Genomic DNA, 26916 nt, shown 5'->3' on the forward strand with positions numbered 1-26916 from the left:
GTTACAAATAAACAGGTCTTTGGGGCTGTCCATGGTCTTAAATTTCTACACTCTTGTGTTCATTTTCACTTGCAAATATGGAAGGCCAAGATCCAACTTCCAGTCCTTTTACCTCCTATCTAAAGCACTATACTCATATATGGGAATAAGAAGTTGTGTGCTCTTTAGAGAGCTCTTTCAAGTATCTAGACAGAGTTCCAAAAATACCATTAATATGGGCGCCTGGGTGGCTCAGTCAGTTAAGCTTCCGACTCTTGATTTCAGCTCAGGTCATGAGCTCAGGGTCGTGATCTTGGGGGTCATGGGATTGAGCCCTATGTCTAGCGGGGAATCTGCTTCTCTTCCTCTCCCTCTGCCGTCCCCTAGCTCATGCTCTCTCTCTCTCAAATAATACATCTTTAAAAAAACTGATACCATTAATAATCCATATGTTTTTTCATTACACACTTATTAGAATGACTAAAATTAAAAAAAAAAAAAAAAAAAAAGCACTGACAGTACTTTTTACTTACTGACAGCACTGGAAGTACTTGAAGAGAGATCCAGAAACTGGACCTCTCATAAATTGCTGGTGGGAGTATGAAATGGTACAACCACTCTAGAAGTCTGGCAGTTCTTATAAAATTAAACATACATTTACCACACAATGCAACAATCATACTCCTGTGGTTTTATTCTAGAGAAATTAAAATTTATGTTCATGCAAAAACCAATACATAATGCTCATAGCGATTTTAATTATCATAGCCCCAAACTGGAAACAACCCAAATGTCCTTCAATGGGTGAAGGATAAACACACTGTGGTAATGCATACCATGGAATACGATTCAGCAATAAAAAGGAACAAACTATTATTATATGCAGAAACATGAATGACTCTCAAGGTAATTATATTGAATTAAAAAAAAAGCCAACATCAGAAAGTATATATATTATATATTGTATGAGTCCATTTATATCATCTTGAAATGATAAAACCATAGGAATGGAGAACAGATCAGTATTTGCCAGGTGTTGGAGAAGGAGAAGGTGAAACTATAAAGGGTACCACAAGGGAGCTCCTTTGTGGTGAGTTTTGTATTCACCATGGTGGAGCTCATATGAATCTATACATGTAACAAAACTTCACAGAACTATCATCACACATGTACCCAAAAAAGTACATACAAGAACCTCTGGAATCTGAGTAAAACCTGTAGTCTAGTTAATTGTATTGTCTTAGGGTCGACTCCTGGTTTTGAAAAATGTATTATAGTTATGTAAGATGTTACCATTCGGGAAAGCTAGGTGATGGGCACAGGGAAACTCTCTATACTATTTTTCAACCTCCTGGAGTTTCTAATTTTTTTCAAAATAAAAAGTTTTAAAAACTCTAAAAATTTCATCTGTTTTTTTTTTTAGGAGGTAGGGAGTGGGAGAAATGGGTGAGGAAGGTCAAAAGATACAAGATTATAAAATAATTAAGTCACGGGGATGTAACGCACAGCATGGTGACTATAGTTCAGTATGGCAGCACATACAGGAAAGTTGCTAAAGAGAGTATATCTTAAAAGTCCTCATCACAAGAAAAAAAATTGTAACTATGTATGGGAACAAATGTTAACTAAACTCGTTGTGGCGATCATTCCGCAATATATACAAATATTGAATTGTTACGTTGCACACCTGAAACTAATATAATGTTATGCATCAATTATATGTCATATAATGTTATATGTCAATAAGAAAAAAAATACATCTGTTTTTAAGAAGGTTTATGTCTTGGGTCACTTTTGCAAATTCAGCTATGTAAAAGAAATAATCTGGCCAATCTTAAGTGTGATCTCTGCCTCAGAACTCCTGATCATTTTGCCCTTAATACAATTCCATACAGCAAAACTCAGAGGTAAGACTTATGTTGATGTTTTTGGTTATATGAAGCTAAGTCAAGCCCCACAGAGAGCAAATAAAGATAATTTTCAACCTTAAGTTTAGAAAAGAGATGTTATCTAAACATACTCTCTAACAACAATGGGATTTAACATGGAAGGTGAGGATTACACTACAGTTTTGGGGACAATAGCCTTTAAGCTAAGAGGGAATTACTTACTAACATTTTCCTTGGTATGAATGCATTAGGGAAAAACCAAAATAAGATAATCACGTAATGTGGACAATGATCTGATTAAACGCTCGTGTGAATCACAGTGTCAGATGTGTGAGCCTAGGAGTGGCGCATGGTGGGATTATCAGTGGAATTCTGTGAAAAGTTTTAAACTTCTTATGGATGATTTGGAGGTCTAGAAAAACAATGTTGATAAAAATAGAAATGTCAGGCCATGTTTAGCATGTGGCATGAACAGAACAGGCTTCTTTTTTTTTTTAAGATTTTATTTATTTATTTGACAGAGAGCTAGAGAAAGAGCACAAGTAGGCAGAGAGGCAGGCAGAGGGAGAGGGAGAAGCAAGCTCTCTGTTGAGCAGGGAGCCCAATGCGGGACTCGATCCCAGGATCCTGGGATCATGACCTGAGCTGAAGGCAGCCGCTTAACCGACTGAGTCACCCAGCCACCCCAGAACAGACTTCTTGAATAACCTCTAGAAAGTCATCTATATATTTATCCAAACTTGCCTTGGCCATATTTCCTTTATGTAGTGTTCCAGATGATTGGTTTAGTAGTGAAACAAAAATACATGAATTGTTTAAAATAATTTTTTCATGATCCAAATCATGACTAGATCTCCAGCTATAAATGTTTCTCACTTTGCATCGTCTTATTCACCCCCAAGGAATTCACTGTCTCTACTTTCCTTTAGGCACTTATTCCCAACAACTTGTCGATTTGTTGTCCTGAATGTCCTACAGGGCTTACATATCTCCATCTTAATATATCAATACTGAGTTCATGGTTTGTTCTTACAAACTTGTTTCTGTTTCTGGAGTCTCAATCTTGGTGAATGGTCCATCCAATTCCCAAGCTGGAATACCCTTCTCTTTCACCCAGCCCTGCATCCCAGTGCCCCATGCTGCTCACCCTCTCTCACAAATGTTTCCAAACTCAAACTCTACCAGCTATTGGAATTGCCATGCTATCACTCTTGTGTTAAAACCTCCACTGGCTCCTTAAGACTAGATCTTAGCTGTTCTCAACACAAACAAGAACTGACAATTATGTGATGTGATAAAAGTGTTATCTAATACTATCTATTACGAACACCACTGTAGTAATAATATTGCAATACATAAAAGTATTAAACTAACATATTGCATACCTCAAACCTATACAATGTCATATGCCAATTATATCTCAGTTTAAAAACAACAACACACCACCACCAACAATAAAAAACCCATTGGCTCCATGTGATACTATATTAGCTTTCTATGGCTGATACGATAAATTACCACAAACCGAGTAGATTAAAACAACCACACAAATGATTACCTTTCAGTTTTGTAGGTCAGAAGCCTGACACAGGTCACACAGGGCAAAAATCAAGGTGTTAACCAGGCTACGTTCCTTCGTTTAGACTCTAGGGGAGAATCAGTTTCCCACTCATCTGACTTGGCAGAATTCCATTTCTTGTGGTTGTCCGACCAAAGTCCTCATTTCCTTGCTGGCTGTGGTCCTGGAGTCTGTTCTCAGCATCTAGAGGCTGCCCACATTCTTTGGTTTGTGGCTCCCTTCCTCCATCTTCCAAGCCAGCAACGTGTGGCTGAACCCTTCCCATGCTGCCTCTCTCTAACCATTCTTCCGTCTCTCTTTGACCCAACTGACAGACGTTCGGCTTTGAATGACTATTGTGATTAGATTGGAGGAATCTAGGATAATCTGGGATAATCTCCCCATCTCAAGATCCTTAATTTTAATCACATGCCAAGTCCCCTTTGCCATGTAAGGTCACTTACTCACAGGTTTGGGGGATTAGCATGAAAACATCTTTGGAAACCATTATTCTGACTTCACAGGTGTATTGAAGTTTTGGGAAAGCTAATAAGTAAACTATTTTTTCAGAACAGAAAACAATTGAGAAAGAAAGAACAGGAGTTAGTTTGCAGGGCATGGAAATGTCAGCTTTACTGGTGATCCAGCTGATTGAGAGATGTGACTTTAGGTCCATGGCAAATGGCTTTTCTACTACTTCACCCCTGAATTAGACAGGTTTTCCCACCTAGCCACTGGCCAGTAGCTTCAGACAGAGCATGCCCCTGTGAACATACCCGTGCAAGAGCTGTGTGTTGGAACTGTGCATATTCAATTCCATCCCCAAAGTCATCTTACCCTGATGAACACACTTTTGGCAAGGAGTGTGAAAGGGATAGGAGGACAGGACAGGACAAGTTCTTCTCCATTGAAAACATGACAGGAGACTCAAAGTGTCCCTCATCACAGTCTACTGACTGAATCCACACTTTAAATACCGTATCTTTCAGGGTCAACTCCCACCCATTATTTTATCTCCTGTCACTGCCCCTCTTGAACCTTGCTTTCCAGCGCCTGGGTCTTCTCACTGTTCCCAAACATACCAATTTCCTGCTTTCCTATTTGCCATCTTCTCTACCTAGATGATCTCTCCAGTCTTTGTGGTAAACTTTTACTCGTTCTTTAAAGGCAGCATCACATGTCTCCTCTGAACACAGCTCTGTAGCTCCCTCCAGACTCCCTTCTCTTTAGGTCATACCTCCTCATGGGTTTTCAGTGTCTCACACAGTGGTTGGATTTGGGCATAATGGAATCTCATTAAATGTTTTTGAATGAACTTCATGTTTGAATAAAATTTATTCAAGAATTTCTCTGTTTGCCTTTCTGCCTTCCTCTTGAGGGAGAGGATTATGTCTTATTCATCTTTTTAGCCCCAGCACTGTCTCTCTGCCTGATATATAAAATGTTCTGCAAAACCTTTTCCTGAAAGAATATGTAAATTAATGATTTAATTAGTTCTGTCCAAAGCAGAATATATTATTGGAGATGTCTGTATAACTGTATCTGGATTCTCTGGTGTATTAGTTGCTATTTTTAAAGGGAACTTTTTATATATAAATCAAGAACCCATCTTGCGGCCAACAAAGTCCTAAAGGGGCCAGTATGAGGACATTCTCTGACCTGATTACCAAACATACTTTCTTGCCTTGTTCCCTTGTTTTGTTTTGATTTTATACCTGGTATAACTACATACATAATACTATACTAATGTTATGCTATATTATGTTATGTTATGTATATTATATTATGTCATATATTGGTTTATTTTCTTTCTGTCCATCTATACTATAAGCCCCATAAGAACAGTGATTTTGTTTTATTCAATAGCTCAAACAGTACCTGCTATATAATAGGCATTAATTAATCTTGTCCAATGAATGAAAGAATGAATGCAATACAGTGGAATGAGAGAAAAAGTAAGACTTTGAAATCAGAGGAGACTGGGTTAAAATCATAGTTCTCTGATTTTCCTAGCTGTTTGGCCTCAAGCAAATTGTTTAACATTTCATAATGTTAAAGTCTTGCATGGTTGGTGGGATATTGGCAATAATATATGTAAAATATCTGGCACACACTACATGTCTAAGAAATGGTGGTTATAATTATGTCACTTGCTTTTATAGTTAAGGACATTATGTCAAAATTATTAATGAAGATGAGTTTCTTTCATGCCAACCAAGTACAACTTTGTACAGCTCTTAACAGGGAATGAAATGAAATTCTAGGGTGCATACCTGATTGCTATCAGCAATATCAAGTATCTTTAATGGAGTATCATAATATCCACCAAACTTATTAAGAATACTATGAAAGGATTTTAAATATTCCCAAGCAAGAAATATTTCAACGTCATCCAAAAAGCTCTCCAACTTTCCTGTTCAGCCCCTGCAACACTGGGTCAAGATGGCAGTTATAAGGCACCTTGGCTTCTATAAAACTAAAATGACTTTTTGGGTATATACAGGCTGATTCATTTAAACCAAAAAAAGAGAAAGAAAAGAAAGCCCAGCCTTTCAATTTCCGGAATGTTTTGTTGCATCTACATTTACTCTAGATTTTACAGTAAATTCAATTACAGCTTTAAGTTAGATAATCATATAGAATTTTTTATGTTAATTTATCTTGATTATTTTTAAAGTAATCATTATTTTATATCTGGTAGCTCATGGATTTCCATGAAATTTTGTACCCATCGTGTCTGTAGTATAGGCAAACACGTACTGTGCATGGCAGGTCCCTCATCTTGATTAAAATTGTACCATCCTATAAACCAAGGCTAGTTTTCAATCTTTGTTGTTGAAGAAGCTGTGGCCGAATGCAACCTTGACTCTCCCAAGCTACAAGAATCAAAATCTGGTTGTTATATGATGTAATGGAGGGTTTATAGCTTTTAGAAAAGTTCGATTCAGCTCAGATCTGCAACTGGCTGTGTGTCCTTGGCAATTCTCCAAGCCCTAGCTTCCTCACCTGTAAAATGGGTTATTAGTCTCACACAAGGCTAGTGCCAACATTCAAATGAAAAACCTGTATGTCTGGTAATCTTTAAATGTAGGTACTTGATATATTTTTAGTATCATGGGATTAGAGCATAAGTCTCTGACAGAGTTTAGTGGTCTTTTAATACACTTCCACATTTTCCATGAGAAACAAATAACAAACAAACAACCCTCCCAAAACATGTGATATGCCATTTCTCTGCTTTGTTTTCTACTCCTGTGATTGAGTGTTGTTGTGCTCCTGAACTACTTTTAAAGGGCATGTTCTACCTGCATTACTGAATCAAAATTAACTCATTTATTCATTCCACAGATATTTATTAAGCACCTATTATAGGCCAGACACTGTATTAGGCATGAGACTTGCATTATTGAATGAAACAAGTAAGGTTTTTATTCTCTTGGGAGAGCCAAAACCCCACAAAATTGAATAATAAAGCAAAACAAAATAGTAGGTATTTGGATTAGGATTTGAGCTATAATGAAAATAAAACAGGGTGATGTGTTACCAAGTTACTTGGGGCATAGATAGAGTGGTGTCTTAAGGACACTACTCTTAGGGAAGACTTAGAGAAGACCTCTCTGAGAAACCAACTAACTAAAACCAGGATTAGGAGTCAGCTCAGCAAAAATCACAGCAAGGGTTGTGGATTTTGTTCTCTATTTTGTAGAGGATCACTGTGGAAGCTAAGAAGACAATGTTTTGTAAGGGGGCAAAACCGGAAACAAGGAGACGAATTGGGAAGCTGTTTATCACCAAGGAAAAACAATAAAGGTAAGAGCATAGAAAAAGATAAAGCACAGGCCCTTCTTCAGAGAGACAATCAGGGAAGCTGTATCTGAGGAAGACTGTTTGAGATGGACCGGAGCAAAGTGAGGGAGAACAAGTAGTATTTCAGGTTGATGGATTAGGGGTGGCAGCGAGGCTGGTGAGAAGGGAGTGGGTGAGGATGTAGAGATGACAGTCTCTGCAGATGGAGTGGATGTGGAGTGTGAGGGAAAGAGAGACTCTAAGGTTTGAGTAGTTCTACTGACTTAGAGAAATCTAGGTGAGGAGAAGATTTTTGAAAGGATGGGTAAATCAAGAATTTGTTTTGTGTGTGAATGATCATTTTAATTCTATGTTGAATATACAAAAGGAAATCCGCAAACCTTTAAATAGAAAACCAACTACAGCTTCCTTCTCTGTCATGGAGCCATCTTCCAAAGGCAGTCAAACTTTGGCTGCTACCCCTACTCCCCGGCCCCACCAGGGTGAGAGAGAAGGCACCAGTGCTGAGGGCTCTGCTGAGAAAGAGCCCATCCAAGAGACACCTGCCCCAGATTGTGATGGTGGAAGGCAAGATCACAGCATAAGGGCATTCTCCTGGAGGATCAAGTTTACTCAAAGTTTGAGGGAAACCAGGCGCCTGGGTGGCTCAGTTGGTTAAGCGACTGCCTTCGGCTCGGGTCATGATCCTGGAGTCCCGCATCGGGCTCCCTGCTCCGCGGGGAGTCTGCTTCTCCCTCTGACCCTCCAGACCCTCCCCCGTCTCATGCTCTCTCTTCTCTGTCTCTCTCTCTCAAATAAATAAATAAAATCTTAAAAAAAAAAATTTTTTTGAGGGCAACCAATATTCTCACAGAAACACACAAAAAGATTAAGTTATGGAACAGAGTGAAATATTGCATGGATTTTAAAGATGAAATAAACAGAGATAAAGTTACATTACAAATACACAGCCTTACATGCATAACACTTTAGGGAGACAACTTTTATATAAATCAAAGGAAAGATGTTATCATTTTGAAATGTAGAAAATGAGAATTATTGATTCTCACCTCTAGTTTTGCTGTTTAAAAAGAGAAAAATGGAAGAGGCATGAAATATTTTGTAAACTAGAAACTAAGGACTTGTATGGCAAACTGGATTGATATTGACACATCCTCAGGATTCAGGTAAGAAATTGATTGCTTTTCCATCACAAATTTAAACACATAATTACCCTGTTTAATTAGTTTATTTTCTATTTACTTCCCTTATCTCTATAATCATAATTCTGAGATCAACTGTATTCTGTTTCTACAGTTTGGCAAGCAACCTACTAATTAATTAACCAACCCATTAGTTTTATAGGAGTAAAAGCAATCCAGGCATTTATTTGGCATCATATACAAATGAAGTTGATCACTTTTCATTGTTTGATTTTACTGAATCTGATGATCTGCTACTGAAATGCTAAAATACTTGGGGGCCTGCGTTTTAAACTTGTCAAATCTCAGCAAATGTCACTGTCTGTCCCTGGGTCTGATTCTGTTGTGCCAGGCTTCCCAGGGGCAGTTTAGGCAATCTGTTATTCAGATATATCTGCAGTGCCAAGTTTCTATTTACACAGGAAAGGAAGTGATTTTGTATTTCTTCCCCTTAAAAGAAAAGCCTGAGGGACAGATTATGGTCATAGTAGCAATGTTTAAGTTACCGAGGCAGAAATAACTTGGGGGGAAAAAAATATATATATATATATATATATAAAGTGGTCCCAAGAGGATTAACACATTACAAAAATGCCTCCACATCAACCCCATTAGACAGTTCAATGATAATTTTTCTATTGTAAGTACACTGCATTTTTATTCACAATGGTATTAAGAAAAAAAAAGAATAATTATCTTTTCTTGCATTTTAACAAAAGATTTTACAATGGCAAAATAGTTTACTGAAAATAGCACTTGAGAGGTCTGTTATAATTCTATTGTTACTTTTAGAGCAAATGCCATGTCACATGCAAAATGCCAAGACCACAGAAAAATATTTTTAGCTGCATAAAAATATGTGACATTTAAGGAAGAAATGGTAGTACTTTGATTCATTTGTTAACTGAGCACTTGAACATTTTCTATACACAATTGTTTGAAGGTTACAGAAGGTAAAAAAAATGCAGTCCTTGCCCTCATGCATTTATATTTTTAGACAATTAAGATAAACTGTTCTTTACAGCTTCTGTGGGAGGGAAAAAGAGAAAGGCAGCTAGATCAAACGTATTCTTGGGACGTATTCCTAGTATTGATTTTAATATGACAAAAGATGATAGCTCAGGCTGGGTGTTAAAAGGAAAAAAATACCTTAAATGAGCAAAGTGAGCTCACTTGAGGAAAAGCTGGAAGTGGGAGAGAAACCTTGTAGGGTCTGGAAGAAGCTTACGCAACCTTGAGGAGAGACTAGATGGGGGTTTAGATGAGGAGGACAGAAATTGTGTCAACTCATCGGCAAATTCTGTTTAGCAATATTTAAGGTAAAGAAATGTAAGATAGGATAGAAATAGATGACATGTTCAGAGCATAAGGTCTGGAAGTAGATAGAGAACAAAAGCAAATACTTTAAAATTTCGGAAGTCTTAGAAGTCTGTCACATATGGACATCAAAGCTACAGGTAGCAAGACTACTATATATACATACTGAGTACACTGTAAATAGTACTTCAATAATTTTTAAACACATGCACACACAAAAACACTGTCATTTAAATCTAAGTTGTCTTCTGTCTTCTAAAATGAAGACTTAAATTTCATTGGAACAGATTTTTTTCATTGTTCTGTAAAAAACATAGCATTGGAAGTGGAGGGTTTAGAGAGAGAGGGAGAAAGAGCAAGGAACCGCTCATAGCCTTGGGGAAGAGCTAGGTGCAAAGAATTAAATCAAATATATATCCCACAAACATAATGGCTGGTTGTTCAGTTTAGAGTTCTAAATTGGGTGTGTTGTTAGGAATTGCAGGTCCCTGCAAATCTTATTTCTGATAGACGTATTTCCTTTCATAAAAGGGGGTCTTGACTGCTTCTACACGTATATTATGTCTTGCTCTTAGGAGTTATGTGTATGTTCCCTTGCCAAAGCGGCAACCTACAGATGACAGGTGAGGAGACCCTGAAATCTGAAAGACATAATGACCTGATGTTCCCTTCATCTTATGGCCATGTGTTATAGAAGGAAGACTGACATTTACTCAGCCCACCCTGGACAGAGCTAGGGATGTCCCACATGTAAAGATATTTAAGACAAATAGCATAGAATTTGGTAAATGTACTGATACTAAACCATTATATTCTCATGCCTTTTTACAGTCATTATAATCCTGGGCATAGAGCAGCATTTGTCCTCTGTGGTGGGGGAAATAATGGCTCCCAAAGATGCCCAGGCCTGACTCCCCAGAGCCCTTGAATATGTTTTGTTACATGATGAGGGGGAAATTAAGGTTGCTAATCAGCTGACCTGAAAATAAGGAAACTATCCTGGATTGTCAGGGTGGATCCGATGAAATTACAGGGCTCCTTTAAATGTAGAAGAGGGAGGCAGAAGAACCAGAGAAGGAGATGTGACAATGGAAGCAGTGTAGAGCAGTGTGACATGAGAAAGACTCAGCCCACCATGGCAGGCTTTGGACGTGGAAAAAGGGACTGCAAGCCGAGGAATTCAAGTAGCTTCTAGAAGCCGGAAAGGACACAGAAACCAATTTTCTGCTAGAGACTCTAGAAGCAACGCAGCCTGCCAATGCCTTGATTTTAGCAGATTGAGAATCATTTTGGACTTCTGACCCCCAGCACTGTAATGTAATACATTTGTGTTGTTTTAAGCCACTAACTGTGGTAGTTTGTTACAACAGCAAAGGGAAACTTAAACAATTTCAAGTGTAGCAGGTTACTGAAGACCATCATCCCAGAGGATAATCAGTTAAGGATCAGGAAGACAAAACTAAGCGGACAAGCCTGGATTGTGAATTTCTCCTCTTCCTAGGCTTCAGAGCTCCTATCTTAAACTCCATGGGATGGAGATAAGCAGAATACCTGTATAGTGGAGAGTAAGGCAGCCCTCTCCTCACGGAGTTAGTTAGACCCAGAGTGAGGCAGGGAAGTGCCTGAAAAGTGATCCCAATGGGGCATCTGGGTGGCTCATTCTATTAAGCATCTGACTCTTGATTTCGGCTCAGGTCATGATCTCAGGGTTGTGAGATCCAGCCCCAAGTTGGGCTGTGCACTGGGTGTGGAACCTGCTTAAGATTCTCTGTCTCCCACTGCCCTTCCCCTCCCCCCCTTCTCTAAAAGAAAAAAGAGAGAGAGAGAGAGAGATCCCAAGCCATGATCACAGACTTGTGAAAGTCTCTCTTTCTCTTGAAAACTTCCACGGAGTATCATTAACCATGACTGATTACTCTTGGCCATGCAGTGAGAAAATGAGCATGCTCAGTAGAGAAAGTATTTTGTCCCTTCCCCCAAAGGGTGCTGAGGGCCACGGCAGTAATCAGCAGAGAACAGCATCTCTAGTAAAATGCTGATGCCACAGGAGGAATGTGTAGGAGTAAGACGAGGGTGAGTGGGTGGGGGGAAGGGGAGGTGGCATTCCTGTGCATTTTTGAGATGTTCTTATTGAACTGAAAAAAGCTGGGTGTAATATATGACAATACTCATCTGGTATCACCCTCAAGTGATCATAATTTGGGCTCAAGCAATAAATATAAGATTTTTGACTCACAGTAATGAACAAAAATATGAAAGAAAAAATTAAGAAATGTAACTAAGCTCAAAAATGACATGGACAAGATGAACCTGAAAAAGAACAAGCTGGAATTGAGGAACACATGAGGAAGTTAATGCCAAGCAATACAGCCACAAACCAATAATCTGAAAATGAATCGTTCAGTCTCAGGCATGTCAAGGACTAAGCGGACAGTCCGATTGCCACTGCCCCTTGGATACTCAGACACAGACCCACACGAGTAGGCTTATATGGGCAGACACAGCATTAACAGTCACCGGAAACTTTTAAATAAACAGTGCTGGGACAATGTTTTTCTATGTGGAAAAATGTAAATTAAAATACTACTTCACGGAGCGCCTGGGTGGCTCATGCGGTTAAGCGTCTGCCTTCGGCTCAGGTCATGGTCCCAGGGTCCTGGGATGGAGTCCCCACATCGGGCTCCCTGCTCAGCAGGAAGCCTGCTTCTCCCTCTCCCTCTGCCTGCTGCTTCCTCTGCTTGCACACTCTCTCTCTGTCAAAAATAAATAAAATCTTAAAAAAAAAAAAAACTACTTCACATTGTATAAAAAAATAAGTTCCAAGTGAATTTAACCTGTGAATGTGACAAGCTAAACTTTAAATCTTTTAGAAGAAAATACAGGATAATATTGAATATAATGTTGGGCTAGGAAAAGATTTCTTAGACACAAAACTCACAAAAGCACAAAGATCAGAGGAAAGTATTGATAACTTTGATAGCACTGAAATAAAAACATTTTGAACCGCAAAATAAACCACCAGTAAATCTTAAAAATGGTCATTGTGAAAAAATAATTCTAAGCATAAAAATGAAAAAGAATTCATATATTGAGTATATAAGGAATACATAAAACAACCAAAAAAGATAAAATGAACAAAGGTTTGAATAGATATAATTCTTATAAATAAAAAGTTGGATTATATATGGAAAGAGAGGAAAAAATGAGAGAGAGAATATGTATATTCAAAAGTAATAAGTAATCAGGCCAACACATAGGAAAATAATAAAAAGATGCAAATTTTCAAAGTGGCAACATGTTAAACCTGCCAGTATCAAATGCTGTCAAGAATATTTGGAAATGGTAATTCTTGAAAGTTTACTGCTTAGAATGGAAACTGTTACAATTACTTTGGAAAGAATTTGACAATGGTTAATATATATATATATATATATATATATATATATATATATATATATATATACCCCCCCACACACATATCTCCTAAAGCGCAGTTCTAGGAATAGGACTCTCCACTACACCGCCCGCCCCAAAACCCCAAAAACTTTGACATGTACAAAATAGACAGGTACAAGTAAGTGTTACAATGATACTAATTTAGTCACAAAATTTTACATTACTTAAATGTTCAACAGTAGAATAAATTAAACAATCAGTACTATATAAATAAGGGCAGTATTACAAAATGGGGATAAATGAACTAGATAGAGCTGTATCTATCAAATGGACATTAAAAAATAGGCCACAGTAAGATATACAAATGTATTTATATAAAATTTTAAAACTTGCAAAACATTGCTTTTAGATATATATCTACATAATAAAGCCCCCAAACAAACACGAGGAATCAGAAACATGGTCTGAAGCAAACATTTTTATTTTTACTTTACTTTTTAAAGATTTTATTTATTTATTTGACAGAGAGATTGAGAGAGCACAAGCATGAGCAGGAGGAGCAGGAGAGGGAGAAGCAGGCTCCCCACTGAGCAGGGAGCCCAATGCCGGGCTCGATCCCAGGACCCTGGGGATCATGACCTGAGCCAAAGGTAGACGCTTAACTGACTGAGCCACCCAGGTGCCCCAGAAGCAAATATTTTTAAATGTTAAGATTTGTTAAAGCCAAGTAGTGAGTTTATAAGTATTTGTTAAATGTATTTCTATAATTAATTTTTTCTAGTATGTTACAATTTTGAAATTCAATAGAAAAAGCAAAATAAAGGTGACTTTACTTTGACTCACTGATTAGTGTATTTTAGATGCACAAGACAGGAAGAGTACTGGAAAGGACTATACTCATAGATAGGACAGCCTTGTGTCAATTACTCATATGATTAAGAACATTAAGAAGTCATTTAAGTGAAATGTCAATCATGTGACTAGTTTTTCATTCAAAAGGACATGGATTTTGAAAAGTCTTTGGGACAACTCAAGCTCAGTAAAAACATAATTTTATAAACTGAACAAACGTAGGCTCCTATAAATCAGCATTGAGAGTGTTCAGTAAGTAAGATTGAATTCTATTACAGTTTCATGCTTCAAGGGCTTTGAAGAAAAGCTTTTATTTCAGTTTCCATGTTCCTACCCATTAAAAGCAAAACAATTTAAAGTCTTTGTTACAAATCTTAATGCCAGACTATCAAGGGGACTGATTCAGAGAAAATAAGATTTAACCACAGACGAGTCAATATTTTAAAATGCAATAATAAAATCTGTATTAGTCTTTTTTACTCTATGATTTTTGAAAAGAACTGTTTAAAAGTGCACATTTTCCTCATATTTGATCTTCTGATTTCCCAACAAAAAGAAAAATTTATTCTAGAATTACCATCAGAATTGAAAACTTCCAGATAAATAAATTATACTACCTGATCACTCACTGACTTTTAACATTTAACATGGCATTTATACAACTTAAACTTATTCACAAAATTCCAAATTCTATTTTTAGATCATGCCTGGTAATAGGACTTCTATCTTAATCTTATTTGAAATATTTAAATTTTAAATTAAATTTTGTATGTTAAATATCCTAAGATGATACATATGTTCAAAACAAAATGAACAAAGCGAAGAAATATTGGTGATTATTTAAGAACGAACACATATACTTATGATATTGAATCTATCAATGAACAAATATTTCCAGGGACCTACTGTCTACCCAGGATTGAAAATAATAATAAAAGATTTAGAATATAACTCTAAGAATATCAGCCAGTTAGAGTGCAGGGTGCTAAGCCCAAGTGGTAAAGCCTGGAGCCTTTCTCCATTGCTAAAAAAAAAAAAAAGCCCGATTTATTAAAAAAAAAAAAATGTCTACACTTCTTGTCTAATCATTGGCATCCCCCTTACAGACTTGTAGTTGTGTTGGGTATAAGTTAACAACATATTGCAGCCTTATATCAAGGCAAGAACAGTCATTGCCATTAGGGGAGAAGAAAGGGCATAGATGGTTGTTCAGAGTAGCACGTCTAGAATGAAAGACTGCAAGGAAGTTTCCATTTAAGGCCACAAAGGAAGGGCTTCTGTAGGTACTGGAGGGAGAAATGTTTGTTATGGAAGGAAATGCATGCTAACAGTTTCCATCTCAAATATTGTGTAACAAAGTGGGATTATTCTTGAGTCAATATTAGAAAACCTTCATGATTCACCCTGAGAACTGAAGATAACTATTGGTGGCCAGTCCTGACTCGCAGAGACATAATCACCTCACCCACCTTCACCAGAGCCACCATGTCCCTCCTGGCAAACGCACATCTCTCTATTTAAAAGACACAATGTTATCATCGGCAGAATTATTGATGACCAAAAGAAAAAAAATACAACACCCAAAAAAGCCCAAATGGACTGACCACTCATTCAGTCCAGCAGCAATGCTGAATGAAGCTCCAGTCATCAGCGTGGAAGGAGAGATTGTAGAGACGGCCCAAAGTCAAGGAAAGGGAATGAAGAACACAATTCAACAGTCATGCTCTAAAGAACTCAAGTATAGAGAAAAGTACATAATATAATAGGCACACAGATTGAACGAATATCATGTTTTGCCATATTTGAGTCAGAGCTGTCTCATTCAAAACAAAACAAAACCAAAAAAACACAGAGTTCAAGCCCCATCCCAAACCCTTCATTGCCATTAATTTTCACTATTCCAATATGGTCTCTACACCAGCCATGTATGTACTCGTGCATACCCTACCCATAATTTTTCTTTTTATGTATTTTAATTACATATTAGAATCAGTAAATAAAATAACAATTGTCTGAAATAAGAAACACGGGTTCTTAAAAAAACACAAATTTGTTTAAAAGAAGGACGAGGGGGGGAAGAGGACAGGAAAGAGGAAGGAAGAAGACAACATTTGACAATTGACACATTGGTGAGTGGTTTCTGGGTATAACTGAAAATGTGTCCATCTTAGAGGCCTGCTAAAACATCTACACTTCAGAATTCTTCTCTCTACAAACTATTTTGGGTCTCCAAACTGAGAAGAGAGATTGAAAGACAGAGAAGAAATACAGATTTTTTTTTTTTTTTTTTTTTTTTTTTTTTAGAAAGGAGATAGAAGAAAGTTTTAAATCTCAAGGTTTTGAAAGGACCTTATTAGATAGAGGTTTGAAGTTTAGTTATACTATTCTTTTAAAATAACCACAAACTTCGGGCAACAGGTAGGTTATCTTCCAGGTATCAATGTAAACTTTATGGCAGCCATTCTAGCAAGTTGAAAGTTGTTCAGAATGTTCTGAGTTTACACTACAGTATTCAGTCCCAGTCAGACGCAAGCCCCAGGGACTGAAGAACAGAGAGAAAAAGAGAAAAGTCATCCTCTAGGAAAAATACCTACACTGCAAACAGCTAATGCCAATAAGAGTAAGGTCCCGCTGTAGAGGGTTATTCAGGAAATCCCTCTCTTAATCACCACCTTAGAGAGACCTCACATGACTATCTCATTTAAGTATGTAATGATGAATAAGTGACTGAATATACTGAATCCAATTATCTCACTGAGGCACGAAAGTTGCTTAGATACTTGAAAATGGTATGATACTGTGCATGTTGATAGGCTACCATTACATTTACTAGGATACCGCTTATCAGAGAATTAATTACTTGAGCAAGGAGGGGAAATATGAACAAAAACTATAAACTTGAATTAGTGAACAGAGATTTGTGTATGGCACATTAAAGTCCAAGATATATTTCTTCTTTGCTAGAAAGACTGCTATCCCAAGTGGTAGAATTTGGGCATAGTTTACTGTGTGCTCTTTCCTGGGCTTGACAAAAATCTGTGGATGAAGATTTGCTTGAACATTTTGGTTGGTATTATGGGCTCAATTGTGTCCCCTCAAATTCATATGCTGAAGTCTTAACCCCCAGAATGCCAGAATGTGACTGTATTTGGAGAGAGGGTGTCAGTAAAGGGGTAGTTAAGATTAAGTGTCATTGGGCTGGGTTCAATTCCAATATGACCAGTGTCGTAAGAAGAGGAAAATAGGACACATATGCAGATGAAAGACTACGTGAGGACACAGGGAGATGGTCATCTACAAGGTGAGGAGAGAGGCCTGAGAAGAAACTGACCCTGCCACACCTTGATCTCAGATTTCTAGCCTCTAGAACTGTGAGAAAATAGATTTCTGTTACTGAAACCACCTGGTCTGGGTTACTTCATTACGGTAGCCTTTGCAAACTAACACAGTTAGTACATATTACCTTTAGGTTTCATGGTGTGTGGCCACTTAACCATCTCTACAAGTCAGCTACAGATCGCATGCATCTTCTTTCTGTGTCTTAATACCAATGTCATGAATCTAGAAAAGTTGCAATCTCCATGGTTATTAAGGACTAAAATAATATTTTTATTAGAAGGCTTTCCCAGATAGCCAGAAATACATGCTAACACTAAATTCTAGTTCTTCCTTCATTCCTCAAAAAGGGATGGATGGAATATATGAAAAAAAAAATCCTATACCTAATATTAACCCTGTTTTACTTGGTCACTGGTAAGAAATAATATAGATTCACTCTAGGTAATGGCTCTTTCTTGTTGGTGGATTTGTTGTTTGTTTCAACCAGGAAGAGAATTACCTGCAAAATAATTTTTAACTGACTGATAAAGGAGATTCATAACTCATTATGAATCATACTATTCACAAAGTCATTCTTAAAACATTCTTAGGAAGGGTGAATTTGACATCTCATTATTGAACCCTTACTGTGTGCTCTGACATACTCTTATAAGTGCTGGAGATATACTGAGCAAAATAAGCTTGCCGCATGAAGCTTAAACTCTAGTAGAGAAGGTGTACAGTTAGCCATCGGGTGCTACGGGAACTTAAGGGCATGAGTTTACTTGATTGTGGAGTCTAGGGCAGGGGTCTGCAAATTGCATCTTTGTAAAGGGCCAGAGGGTAAAAATTTTAGGCTTTGGTGCCACACAGAACATCGCAACTATTTGACTCTGTCATTTTATAGCAAACATGGCCATAGACAATGTGTGAACAAAAGACTTATTTATGGGCACTGAACTTAGAATTTCTTATACTTTTCATATATCATGAAATGCTTATCTTTTGGTCCTTTTTCCAATAATTTAAATATGTAAAACTCATTCTTGGCTGAAGGTCACAGCTAGGGCATTGCAGAAGACCTTATGAGGATGGTGAACCTGACCTGAGAGCTGGGGAGACAAAGGCAGAGTTGGGGGGTGCAGGGCGGGACTGGAGTGTTCCACTGGGTGATGTGCACTGATGAGTAATAGAAAACAGTGGGAAGAGAGTTCACCCTTTGTTGAAGCTGTCTACCCTCGATACAAGCAGCCCAGGGGATACCTAACAAGGAGAAACTTTTTCTCTCTCGCAAATCACACAACATATACGTGCACCTACTCTGCCTACCAGGAAGACTGGACTGACTCTTTATATAAGCTGTGTGTAATTAATCACTTTACTCCCTTCGCCTGAAGACCTGTGAAAGCAGCGAATGATTCCCTTATTCTCTTGCTACTTTGGTGAAGCAATCATGTGAGTGCAGAAAAAAAATGAGATCACAGGTGTGTGTTTATTTAGCAATGCTTTGACAATAACTTCTAGATGTTCTTTAGCTCCAGTGGTATAACTGTGTGTGTGTGTGTGTGTGTGTATGTGTGTGACATTGGACGATTCCCTTCACTTCCTATACACATCTATTTGTACCCACTAAGTAAAAATAATACCTACATCAAACCATTGTGATCCTTAGAGAACCAAAATATTTTGTCATTCAAATCACAAAATCTCCAATTTCAGAGCAATTAGATGAATGTGTATCTAAGATCAAATATTAATACTGTCCAAAGACTACGTAATTAATCCAAATTCTGACTTTTAAATAATTTATTGGGTGTGTTATTACACATTTGAAAATAAGATACCGTTTTGACTATTTGGCTGCTACCCAAACAAGCGTGTTTAGATATTTTAGAAAGGAAGCTACAGTTTTGTTTTGTTTTTTTAACTGCTGTGGAAAAGAAAGATTTATTTACTTTATAGTAGCATTTAATTTTACTCAGTATCAAAATTACCCTATGTGCTAAAATGTAATGATAGCCTGGCAAAAATAGAGAGCATATGTTTGGCCCTGAGTTCGATACTTGAGTGGAGATGAGGCAAAAAGTTTTTCCTGGTAACCAAACCAACACTGTGTGCCTGGCATACTAATATGCTGCAGTCACTAAGGTGTTAAAGTGCTATCAAGGGCTTGAATCCACATTGGTTAGTAAATAAATAAATAAAACAGCCCTTCTGCTCATTAGGAAACCATCCAAAGCCAGGGAGAGAGAATCAAGTTCCTAATTTATGAGTCAGCCACTTACAAAAAAAAAAAAAAAAAAAAAGCAAAGCTAACACAGTCATTCATGCAGCCTTTCCCCACACCGATCTTTTTGGAAAAATAAATTCCTGCAGGAATACTCGGAATCACTACCAGTAAGTTCTATTATACTGTCAGACGTAGGAAAAATAAGTTTCCCTGGGACTTCAAACATGAGACCGAAGAAATGATTATGGCAAAATATTGTTCCTAATTAATTAAGATGATTTATATGACACGCTATGTAATGGAAAAATGCAAAACGGAAAAAAAGTTCCAGTAGTAAAGGAGATTCATTTTCAAGATAAATGACATAAAACTGAAAGAATAGGCTCCATTAATGAGTTCTCCAAATCAGCCTTCAATTTAGTCTTCATTGTTGGCAACATATTGACCAGTGGATAGCAATTTACCAGAAAATTATGGACCAGAATAATGAAATTCTACAACAAAAACTCTCAAATTGGACGCCATGCTGTTGACCACGAGATAGTTGAGACGACACAATCTCTTTTGCTTTTAATTCTCAAAAGCAAGAAGTAGTTTTATGGGTTTAAAATTCCCCATTAAAATAACTTTTTACTCTAATCTCATTGTCTCTTTTGCTCCTGGTTCCCTCCCTTCACCTCCTCTCCTGCCCCCTCCAATTTTGATCCACTCTGGTCTCCTGGCATTGTTCTGACATTTGCTTGGCCGAACATAAAACAACAAATATGTTCAATTTGAGTGGTTTCCTGCAATGTTATTCTATCAAACTGGCAATTTCCGAAAGGATTTAGAAAGGAGCGTACAATTCCTCAGACACCAGGGAGGTCTGACAGTGACTGCCAAAGCAGTCCATGCTTCGAGCGGGTCCTAATATCTGAGCATATAAAAACATCCCTTTTTCTTAGGTTTATTTTTTAGCTTAACATCAAGCAGACTTCAGACACCATCTAAGTGGCCTGAGAGCACTATATTTAGTTCCTTGAAACTCAAAGGAGTTTAGGATATTTTGGTATGCATGGTGCATGGAGACGCGTTTTTTTTTTTTTCCAGCAGTCATGTAAGGTAATGAAATGTTAATCAAGATGTTTAAATTATATCTAATGGATTGATGGCCTCACATAGGGACCAGACACAAAATTCATTAAAGCAGGCTCCGTTTATTCCCTGTATAGTCATTTCCTGCTCCCCTACCCAGTATTTGACATTTCCAAGATGGTGGCAGATTTGGAAATTTTATGATTTGATTGTGGTTTGGCTTGGATTCAAATTATAGGATCTGAATTTGATCAAATTAGACAGCTAATGCCTCAGGCAGAACAGTGAATGCCTGTGTCAATGGTGGCAAGATGTACTATAGCACTAACTTGAGACAGAATCTTGAAAATTCTTAGGGTTCATGATATTATACTTCATGCCCGCAAAGTACCCAAGCCTTAAAACCATAATAAGTTGCTACGGCTCATCATGTATCACTATTTCAGCTCTTGGAAGGCTGAATTCTTCTGATCTAGTGGCATGGACTTCCTGCGAGCCAATTCATTTGTGTTCACCAATGTGTATAGCAACCAAGTCCCTTACCTGCAGTCCTCCACAAAAGTAGCTTAAATGCTGAGTAGCTGTGGCCCGTGGGATTCCTCTTGCCCTTTACTGTAGTTGGCTGCATTCATTCTGCCATTCCACGTCAGATTCTGGCACTGAGTTGAAATATGCTCCAGTGTACTTCTTGCTTTAAAACCAGAGAAATGAGTTTATGGATTCCTGCTCAGAGGATATGTGAATACACAAGCCCTTACATTTTTTATCTTTGATAAAAAAAGACCCATCTCATTTTATTCTCTTTACACAGACCATCTACCATTCTGAAATTCAGCAAGCACAGGGACTTCCAAAACAACATTTAGGCTTTGGGCAGCATGACAACATGGCCTTTTGGCAAAACATCCTGGCACCAGGCATTGTCTTAAATGATGCATCATCAACAGTGGTAAAACCCTCGGCTCTGGAAGGGCCCCTCTAAGTGTGGAGAGGTCCTAAACTTCTGAAGCCTTGGTGCTCCTGGAGCAGAGAGAAAGATATTGTGCCTCACGGCATCGACCTCCAATTGTCCTCTTGCATGACTCCCAAGTCCAGCATTTCTAGGATCTAAGAAGTCTCTGAACAAAATGTATTTTGGGAGAAAGTTGCAGAGAGGACTGAGTTCTCTGGGGTCAGCTTGGAACTACGTGCCCTTGAACAAGTCATGCTACCTCTCAAGGCTTTCATTTATTCAGCTACTCAAGTAAGAGGTTACAGTCCATGATTTAAAAACAGGAACAGTGATTGGATTCATATGCTGAAAACTGAAAAGAGATTGAGTTAATAGCGTAAGTATTGTTGAAATGCAGAAGGTGGTCAACTCAACTTGCTTAATCATTCCCTCAAATATGAATAATATTCTCCTTGTCTCTGTGAAAACTTTACAGCAGTCACTTCACTGTATGCATGTTAATCCAAAGATTATACTGGGCATTTGGGACTTCACCTCTGCTTTTGGTATGAACTAGGCCTTAAAGACCCATGTGCTCTGGACAACTCATTTAACCGCTCTGGGACTCAATTGTTCTCTACCTTGAAAGACAGGAAGGGAAGATTGATTTCATGATCTCTAAAACCTCTTCCAGTCTCTTATTCCATAGATGAGTCCTATTCCTGGGGCACCTGGGTGGCTCAGTTGGTTAAGTGTCTGCCTTTGGCTCAGGTCATGATCCCAGGGTCCTGGGATTGAGCCCCGCATCGGGCTCCCTGCTCAGTGGGGAGCCTGCTTCTCCCTCTCCTCCCCACTCATGCTCTCTGTCACTATCTCTGACTCTCTCTCTCTCAAATAAATAAATAAAATCTTTAAAAAAAACGAGTCCTATCCCCATCCTGGTGTCTTTGGGAAAGTCAAGGAAAGTAAACATAAGATAAGTAGGAGCTGAGCTTTCTCATTGGTGTGGCAAAGGTTTTCCTCAAACCTGGAAACAGGAAATCTTAGGATTAGATAACAAGAAAACAAGTGATTGTATATCTGATCTTTCTTTAAGGTGTGGATTTTCAGTTATTAACTACCATGTAAGTCATCTCTCTATTAGAGGACTTTATTTTTTTTAAAGATTTTATTTATTTATTTGTCAGAGAGAGGGAGAGAGTACGGGCACAAGCAGGGGGAATGGCAGGCAGAGGGAGAAGCAGGCTCCCCACTGAGCAGGGAGCCCAATGAGGGATTCAATCCCAGGACCCTGGGATCATGCCCTGAGCTGAAGGCAGACGCTTACGGACTGAGCCACCCAGGTGTCTCCCTATTAGAGGACTTTAGTTGTCAAATAATTGGCTGCTGACTTCTCAGTCTATCCTGAAGTCTCTGGCCTTTTAAGTAAACCTCTCTTTGCTGCTTTTAGTATCTAATGACCCAACTTCACTCAGCACTAGCTGTCCTGCCTTGGTTGCTGTCAGAACCTCTGTAACAGATAGGATTATTCTCTAGTCTAAGAAAAAGATGAAATAACAAAACTATTTTGCTACATTAGACCTTTCATCTTGCATATTCCATGCTGCTCCCAACCCAACCGTCCCCGCCCCCACCCCCCCGAGCCCTTACATATATTTAAAGATGAGAAATGAGGTGAAGGTTGGTCTTTTCTTGGTCCAATGCAGACAGCTGACAAGCCAGACTAATAGCTACACTTAGGAAGTCAGATAACATCACTGTAACAGGGGATGGAGGCTTGAAGTCTGCAGTTTTATTAGATCCCCAAATTGTGTCCCAGTTACAATATCTCTGGTTTGTGTTTTATGCATCTTAAATCCATCCCAAAACTTTAATAAGAAAAGCATGCTTTTATTAAAACAATATTGAAATTGTCTATTCTTTCATATGTTTATTTTTTTAGAATCTCTGAGTTTGATTTTTATAAAGAAAAGGTCTTGTTTCATTTTGTATAAGAAATTCAAGAAATATTATATATATGAATCCTGTAGTATAAAATGATTCACATTTTAAATAAATTCATTTTCAGAAAAGATTTAAAACAGAGCACTTGTAACTATGAATTTTCAGTGGAAATAGTTTTCAAATATTGGAAATATCATATATATTTGAATATATATATATAAATAAATATATTTGTACATGTTTGTGTCTGTGTGTCTTGGTTTCAGCAGAAAAAATGGCTGGATTGTTTTAATCAAGAAATCAAGATCATAATTATAACCTTCTCACAAAATTGTCCTCTCATTTAGGGAAAAATAACTTTTCTTAAAAACTTTTCTATTTGTCAAGAGGCTTACCTTAAAATTGAATGTGCGTAGTTCTGTGATTAATGTATAGCTTTCTCAATCTTAAAATTTGTCCTTACCATAAAAAGTTAGCAAAGAAATTAACAAAATAAAAATATTTGCTGAATCCTATACATTTTCAAATGTCTATGATACATTGGCAAGTGATGTAAATTCAATGACAGTACCTATCTAATTGAGGACAATGTATACTTAGATTATATACTTAGGAGTTTATAGTTCACAGAACTCAATTTTGATTAACCTACCAGTGTTAAAAAAAAAAATATTTCTCAAAAGGGCTAAAAGCCATTAATGTGCAAGATGTCATTTCTTTTAAAATTTCATTATAAGAGCTATCTGACTCAGAATTAACAACCGACCTTCTGATTCATGTATAATATTTAATGCTTACACAAAGCTTGCCAATTAACCTTTGTCTTGGGAATCAAATTTGAGTTGTAAGACTTACTATGAATCTTTCTGGAGAGCAATAAAATGTGAGTGCTTCAACATGCAGGAGAAAGTAGAAATGGGATATATACATAAAATTCTTGCCAATGTTATTGAAGACGTAAAGCTTGTATAAGACATCATAATTGTTAAATAATACAGTCCTTTAAATGACAGATCCGAAGGTCTGAGAATCACTTATCCTCCTATCATTAATCCAGTTTCATTCATTCAGGCAAATCCATTTCTCGAGTCCCTCCTATTTGTTAAGCACAATGCCTGATACTCTGGATAAATAGAAAAATAAGTAGGGACTTCTACTTCTCTCTGGGAAGTTACAGTAACTGTAACAGTGTGTGTCAAAACCAGACTTACATAGAGGCTAAAATAGTGGCCATAAGGGGAAAATAGCAGCAACCAACCGTAGTGTTTGAGAACAGGAATACGGAGCCCAGCCGCATGGGCTCATCTCCCAGCTCTGTCATTTACTACCTGTCTTACTAATTGCTCTACGCCTCATCTGCAAAACTAAGAATGATAGTAACAGCATTGGTCTCCTAGGGTAGTAATGATGGGAAAATGAGTTATTATTTATAAAGTACTTTGAATCATACCTGGCACATATTAAGCAGGATGCAAGTGTTTGTTAAATAAAGCCCTGTGGTTTGGGAAAACGGTTAGAAGAAACTATTTTGAGCTGTGTTTCATTTTTTATGGTGAAGAAAGAAACATGTTACCCAGACCAGGTACTTACTGCTAGGACCTAAGAATCTACCCATAAAAGAGGAATTGTTCCATTGAGCCCAGAAATCGTACATGTGGCAATCCCAGGTGGAATTATGTTGATGAAAATCAGGCTGCTTTAAGTTTCATAATTATATGACTGTTCCTTCCATAGGCAACTTTCTAAATTCTTGGGCCCTCGTTTTAAAAATAGACACTGAAGGGAAGAAAATGTTAATTAATGCTTACGGAAATGTGTTCAGAACATGGACTATGTCTACACTCTTCGCAGAACTCGCTGCTAGGGAATTCGTACAGGGTCAAATCAGCTCCTCTGTTAGTATTCCAGCTATACCAAAAAATGTGACACCTGCCTTCCCGAGACTGGTTAACTCTCCAACACCAAAATGGTCTCTCTGTACATCAAAGTAATAAAACTAACTGAGAAACTCTGAGTGCTAGGTAAACTCCAAACTCACCTCTTAATCCAGAATGCATCCTGGTCACAGCTGCACCCGTCTGTCCCTTAGGGTCCTTCAGTGGCCATTAGAGAATTTCTCTGCAGGGAAGCAGAACTGGAAGGAAAGAACAACCTTTCAGATATGGAAGAGCAGTACATTATTCTCTACTTTCCCTTATGGGTCTCATGTTTTCACTACTACTTTACAATAAAGAAATCTGCTTTATGTTATCTTCTGTTGTAACAGCTAGAGATTTAGTATTTCCATAGCTAAAACCTAAAATGGTTCTAATTTTTCCTACTAGATAAATTTCAAACATGACTGAATGTTATACAAGGTTCTTCTGAATACAGGCATCCCTCCTACCCCCAGCTCTAGAGCCACTCCGCACCGACTGAGGTAGATTAAAAATGGCCACACGTGCTTTGGCCCTTCTCCAATCAAAGCCAGAGTCTATGTCCCCTCCCCTGAATCCGGACTGGTCTGTGGCTCCTTCAACCAGAGTAGATATCTCACTGGGGCAGTTTCCAAGGACAGGCCTTAGGAAATTCACAGCCTTCACTTCCTGTCTCTTGGAACTCTGGCTAAATGGGAAACTGCCATAAAAGGAATGATTACCCCTGAGACCTGCCATTCTGTGAGAGAGCCCCAGCCCGCCACATGGAGTGGGCATGTGGACAGGGAGATGCCGAACTAGGGTTCTGTTCTGTTCCAGCCAGTCCAGCCCAGGAACCAGACTGCAAGGTAGGAAGTCTCCAGATGAATCCAGCCCCAGCCATCATCTTACTGCGACTGCGTGAGAGCTCCCAGCCCAGCCCATCTATCTCCATAATCATGAATGATAATAATAAGTCATGGTTTTAAGCACTTAGTCTTGGGGTAGTTTGTCACAGAGCAAGAGATAACCAGGCTATCCCCTGGAACATCCCTGTGCCCCTATCTATTCCAAATCACTTGAAGTTACCCCAGCACTCTGAGTTGCTTCTGAACAGCTTTTCCATCTACTCTTCCCTCTTCTTAGAGAGTTCCTGCTCCAGACCTCAAGATTCAGTATAACCATTATACCCTTTAAATTTTCTTTTTGCTCATCGCCTACATGAAACCCTAGGCCAACTTTATGGATGTATGTTTGCATGCATGTATGTATTTAACAAACACAAATAGCACTACATTCAAGTATTTAATACATTTAGTCCCCGTATTACCCTCATTTTACAGACGAGAAAATGGAAGCATCAAAAGTTAAGGAACTTGGCCAAGATCAGACAGATGGTAATTGGAAGAACCATGATTCGAACCCAGAGAGCCTGGCTCTGGATTTTGTGCCTGTAACTACCACAGTATGCCTCTACCTAGAGCATTCCACACCCTCCCTTCCCCCCTGTCTAGAGCTTCTCAGAGCTACCTTTGCTCTTCTAAG

The 26916-nt window shown here is 38.1% G+C and overlaps 1 long non-coding RNA gene across 1 annotated transcript in view; it reads right to left on the minus strand.

Moving 5' to 3' along the window:
- The window catches only part of LOC135363738 (uncharacterized), a 93154-nt gene that overhangs the window by 64438 nt on the left and 1800 nt on the right, over positions 1–26916 (minus strand). Inside the window, exons 2-3 of the long non-coding RNA XR_010409794.1 lie at positions 25515–25610; positions 21145–21292 (exon numbers count right to left, since the gene is read on the minus strand). This is a non-coding gene — a long non-coding RNA (uncharacterized LOC135363738). The remainder of the gene's footprint in view (positions 1–21144; positions 21293–25514; positions 25611–26916) is intronic.

This window comes from Mirounga angustirostris, unplaced genomic scaffold, assembly GCF_029215605.1.
Source record: "Mirounga angustirostris isolate CCGP_5_RB_7025 unplaced genomic scaffold, mMirAng1.0.hap1 SCAF_3, whole genome shotgun sequence".
NCBI lineage: Eukaryota > Metazoa > Chordata > Mammalia > Carnivora > Phocidae > Mirounga > Mirounga angustirostris.